We start from the raw sequence: 5,228 nt of genomic DNA on the forward strand, positions 1-5,228 counted from the left end.
AGGTTGAGGAGACAAGGGCCGAAGAGGTGATTGTGATGCCGACGGCTAGCCCCTGGCAGAGTTTTTCGGAAGAGGTTGAGGAAAGTGCCTCCTTGGGGAGGTGCCAAAGCGAAGAGTGGGCCCGGGATGTGTGCAGAGCCCTGTTTGGAGCAGGGCCTGGAGTAGGTGTTGAGTGGAGGCGGCTTCCCCCCAGGCCAGCCCAGGCCAGCCCAGGCCAGCCCAGGCCAGCCCAGGCCAGCCCAGGCCAGCCCAGGCCAGCGGCTCGTTTCCTGTGCTTCTGAGACAAGAGGCACGGGCAAGCTTTTTGCAAGAGGTCTTTATTTTTCTGTCGAATAAATAGGTGAATAAATAGGTAGATAAAACCCATTGTGAAAATAAATAGAACAAGGTCTCTAAAGAGAGGAGCCGTCGGCGGAGGCTGAGGGTGCAGGGCGGTTCTTGCGTCGGCTCTCGCCGTCGGTCAGGGGAGGCGGGGAGGACGGAGGCGGGGATGGGGCGGTGGTGCAGAAGTGGTGGTGGCGGCGGGGCGTGGGGCCGTGCGGGTTGGTGGGGGTCGCTGGGCTAATTGGGGATGGTGCGGGTGAGGTTGTGGAGGTGTTGGAAGCAGACGCGAGCTTCGAGGCGGACGTGGTCCCAGGCGCAGGTGCTGTGGTTGTGGGCGTGGAGGAAGTCGTGGATGTGGCGGAAGTATTTGTTGACGTTGAGCAGCAGGTTGCGGGGCCCTCGGCCTTGGAGGAGCATGCCGCCGGCTGGCAGGCATTGCTGGAGCTGGTGGATGTGGTGCTGGAGGCTGTTGAGGAGGTGGTGTCGTGCCTGGGCGTCCCAGTGTTGGGGGGGTGCTGGGGCTGCTGAGGGTGGCGAAGAGGTGCTGGAGGATGCGGAGGGCGGTGGCGGCGGCTTGCTGTGGGTGGTTGGTGTGGAGGAGGGTGTCGGGGAAGAAGGGCGCCTGCTGGTGGTGGCAGGGCTGTGGCGGGCTGGGAGCCATGGCGTGGAGGAGCTGGAGGCTGTCCCAGGGGAAGGTGGCGTCGCGGGGACGCAGGTGGTGGCAGGCGAGGGCGGGTGGCGAGAGCCGGCAGGAGGAGCAGGAGCGCCGGGGCGCCGTGCGGCCGGCGGGGCTGTGGGGTTGCGGGCGCAGCCATGGTGGGGCTGTGGGTGCTGCGTGGGTGGTGCTGGGCAGGAGGCTGGTCAGGCTTGGTGGTGGTGGTGGTGCGGGTGGGGCGCTGTGCTTGGGGTGCTGCCGGGTGGCCGGCTTTATGTGGTGCCGCGGCTTTGCCTTCCTCGCTTTCCGATTGCAGCGAGTTTCCGGCTGTGGTTTTCGGTTTTGGCTGGTGGCTGTGGTGGTCTCGGGGAAGTGCGTTGGTGGGGTGGCCGTGCGTGGGGAGGGCGGTGGCGGTGCTTTGCTGGTGGCGTGTTGGGGGGAGGTTGGCTGTAGTGGTTGAGTGGGGGATGCGAAAGCGCTGGGGCAGAGCCCTTGTGGGCAGCTGTGCCGGGGAGGTGTGTTAGGGTTTCCGTGTGTCCTGCGGGGCGAGCTGTGGTGCCTCTTTTCTGCAGCTGAAGCTTCCTTCGTGGCCAAGTGTCTTTTCCGCCTGTAATGCCCTGGTGCTGGTTGTGGTCTGTTTTCCTTTCACTTGTGGCTCGCCTTTGTGTTCGTCTTAGCTGGTCTTTCTTTTCTTTTCGTGTTGGGAAGGCTTGTGAAGTGATGTCACTTGGCAGAGCCTGGGGAGTCCCCTCGTGGAGCGAGGGCCTGGGGGTGGCGTCGGCGTGCGAGGAGGTGGCTCTGGGTGTAGGCACTTGAGCTTTGGATGTGTTTGTGGCTGGGGCTGCCCCCGCTCCTGTGTTTGAAGCTGGTGAGAATGGGGAAGAAAGGCAGGAGGAAAGGCTTGAGGAAGAAGGAAGGGGAAAAAGGGGAGAGTTTTGCTCCTGCTCTTGCTGCTGCGTGGGGTCGCTGGCTGTGGTGCCGTGCGTGTGCCCCCGCAGCAGGAGTCTCGCTGTGTTTTCTGTGCCTCCTCGCCAGAGGTGGCTGGAGAGCAAAGAGGAGAATGTGGCCCGGTGAGCGAAGGGTCTTGCGTTAGGGATGGCCTGCGCCCCTAGAGGAGGGGTGTCCGAGAGTCCTCTGGAGGTGGAGCTGAGCCAGGTGCGCTCTGGTTGTAGATCTCTGGTGGGGGGGAGGAGGAGGTGGAGGTTGCACTCGCTGAGGTTTTCGGGTCCCTTCCAGCAGCGAGGATCGTGCTCTGCTGGTGCGAGGGAGGCTGCCCCGTGTTTTCTGGAAGCTTTTGGAAGAGGGGAAGTGCGTGCGGGTGGTGGCGGCGGGCTGGGAGCCGTGGTCTTGTCAGGCAACGTTGTGTTGGTGGGTGCTGTGCTGGGGGTGCTGGCACGTGCACGATGATTTGGCGTACCTAGGTGCCGTCACCGCAGGAGGTAGGGGGGTGGTGGTGGTGGTGGTGGAGGTCCGTGGCCGGACCTTGTCCGTGTTGCCCTAGAGCGGTTGGTGCTGCAAGGTGTCTTCAAGCAGCGCAAGGAGAGGGTTTGTGGTGGAGAATGCCCGAAGCGTCGAGGGTGGCCGCGCTCAGCCTAATCAAAGCGATGATGTCTGCCGTGCGTCTCCTCCTTGGAATCATGGAATGGTTTGGGTGGGGAGGGGCCTTGAAGGGCCATCTGGTCGAAGCCCCCAGCAGTGAGCAGGGCCATCTTCGACTAGATGAGGTTGCTCGGAGCCCCGTGCAACCGGACCGTGAATGTTTGCAGGGATGGGGCATCTACCACCTGTCTGGGCAAGCCGTTGCGGTGTTGCAGCGCCCCGACGGTAGGAAATGTCTTCCTTGTATCTAGTCTGCATCTAGCCTCTTTTAGTGTAGAGCCGTTGCGCCTTGTCCTACCGCTACAGGCCCCATGAAAAAGTCTGTCCCCATCTTTCTGCTGAGCCCCCTTTAAGTAACTGAAAGGCCGCAGTGAGGTCTCGGCGGAGCCTTCTCTTCTCCAGTTGGCTGGAGAACCCCAACTCTCTCAGCCTGTCCTCACAGGAGAGGTGTTCCATCCCTCTGATGATGTTTGTGGCCCTCCTCTGGACCCGGCCCAAGAGGTCCGCGTCTTCCCTGTAGTGAGGACTGCGGAGCTGCTGCTGAGTGGGTCTAAAGCGGGGTGGAAGGCGGAGAAGGTTGAGGAGACAAGGGCCGAAGAGGTGATTGTGATGCCGACGGCTAGCCCCTGGCAGAGTTTTTCGGAAGAGGTTGAGGAAAGTGCCTCCTTGGGGAGGTGCCAAAGCGAAGAGTGGGCCCGGGATGTGTGCAGAGCCCTGTTTGGAGCAGGGCCTGGAGTAGGTGTTGAGTGGAGGCGGCTTCCCCCCAGGCCAGCCAGGCCAGCCCAGGCCAGCCCAGGCCAGCCCAGGCCAGCCCAGGCCAGCGGCTCGTTTCCTGTGCTTCTGAGACAAGAGGCACGGGCAAGCTTTTTGCAAGAGGTCTTTATTTTTCTGTCGAATAAATAGGTGAATAAATAGGTAGATAAAACCCATTGTGAAAATAAATAGAACAAGGTCTCTAAAGAGAGGAGCCGTCGGCGGAGGCTGAGGGTGCAGGGCGGTTCTTGCGTCGGCTCTCGCCGTCGGTCAGGGGAGGCGGGAGGACGGAGGCGGGGATGGGGCGGTGGTGCAGAAGTGGTGGTGGCGGCGGGGGCGTGGGGCCGTGCGGGTTGGTGGGGGTCGCTGGGCTAATTGGGGATGGTGGGCGGGTGAGGTTGTGGAGGTGTTGGAAGCAGACGCGAGCTTCGAGGCGGACGTGGTCCCAGGGCGCAGGCGCTGTGGTTGTGGCGTGGAGGAAGTCGTGGATGTGGCGGAAGTATTTGTTGACGTTGAGCAGCAGGTTGCGGGCCCTCGGCCTTGGAGGAGCATGCCGCCGGCTGGCAGGCATTGCTGGAGCTGGTGGATGTGGTGCTGGAGGCTGTTGAGGAGGTGGTGTCGTGCCTGGGCGTCCCAGTGTTGGGGGGTGCTGGGGCTGCTGAGGGTGGCGAAGAGGTGCTGGAGGATGCGGAGGGCTGGTGGCGGCGGCTTGCTGTGGGTGGTTGGTGTGGAGGAGGGTGTCGGGGAAGAAGGGCGCCTGCTGGTGGTGGCAGGGCTGTGGCGGGCTGGGAGCCATGGCGTGGAGGAGCTGGAGGCTGTCCCAGGGGAAGGTGGCGTCGCGGGGACGCAGGTGGTGGCAGGCGAGGGCGGTGGCGAGAGCCGGCAGGAGGAGCAGGAGCGCCGGGGCGCCGTGCGGCCGGCGGGGCTGTGGGGTTGCGGGCGCAGCCATGGTGGGGCTGTGGGTGCTGCGTGGGTGGTGCTGGGCAGGAGGCTGGTCAGGCTTGGTGGTGGTGGTGGTGCGGGTGGGCGCTGTGCTTGGGGTGCTGCCGGGTGGCCGGCTTTATGTGGTGCCGCGGCTTTGCCTTCCTCGCTTTCCGATTGCAGCGAGTTTCCGGCTGTGGTTTTCGGTTTTGGCTGGTGGCTGTGGTGGTCTCGGGGAAGTGCGTTGGTGGGGTGGCCGTGCGTGGGGAGGGCGGTGGCGGTGCTTTGCTGGTGGCGTGTTGGGGGGAGGTTGGCTGTAGTGGTTGAGTGGGGGATGCGAAAGCGCTGGGGCAGAGCCCTTGTGGGCAGCTGTGCCGGGGAGGTGTGTGTTAGGGTTTCCGTGTGTCCTGCGGGGCGAGCTGTGGTGCCTCTTTTCTGCAGCTGAAGCTTCCCTTCGTGGCCAAGTGTCTTTTCCGCCTGTAATGCCCTGGTGCTGGTTGTGGTCTGTTTTCTTTCACTTGTGGCTCGCCTTTGTGTTCGTCTTAGCTGGTCTTTCTTTTCTTTTCGTGTTGGGAAGGCTTGTGAAGTGATGTCACTTGGCAGAGCCTGGGGAGTCCCCTCGTGGAGCGAGGGCCTGGGGGTGGCGTCGGCGTGCGAGGAGGTGGCTCTGGGTGTAGGCACTTGAGCTTTGGATGTGTTTGTGGCTGGGGCTGCCCCCGCTCCTGTGTTTGAAGCTGGTGAGAATGGGGAGAAAGGCAGGAGGAAAGGCTTGAGGAAGAAGGAAGGGGAAAAAGGGGAGAGTTTTGCTCCTGCTCTTGCTGCTGCGTGGGGTCGCTGGCTGTGGTGCCGTGCGTGTGCCCCCGCAGCAGGAGTCTCGCTGTGTTTTCTGTGCCTCCTCGCCAGAGGTGGCTGGAGAGCAAAGAGGAGAATGTGGCCCTGTTGAGCGAAGGGTCTTGCGTTAGGGATGGCCTGCGCC

At 63.2% G+C, this 5,228-nt stretch overlaps 2 pseudogenes; both read right to left on the reverse strand.

Annotated features, from left to right (window-relative positions):
• Positions 1–561: 561 nt before the first annotated feature.
• Positions 562–1,178, reverse strand: LOC128136955 (interferon-like; annotated as a pseudogene).
• Positions 1,179–3,533: 2,355 nt separating this feature from the next.
• On the reverse strand, positions 3,534–4,330 carry LOC128136700 (interferon-like; annotated as a pseudogene).
• Positions 4,331–5,228: the final 898 nt, after the last annotated feature.

Source organism: Harpia harpyja, chromosome Z, assembly GCF_026419915.1.
Source record: "Harpia harpyja isolate bHarHar1 chromosome Z, bHarHar1 primary haplotype, whole genome shotgun sequence".
Classification (NCBI taxonomy): domain Eukaryota; kingdom Metazoa; phylum Chordata; class Aves; order Accipitriformes; family Accipitridae; genus Harpia; species Harpia harpyja.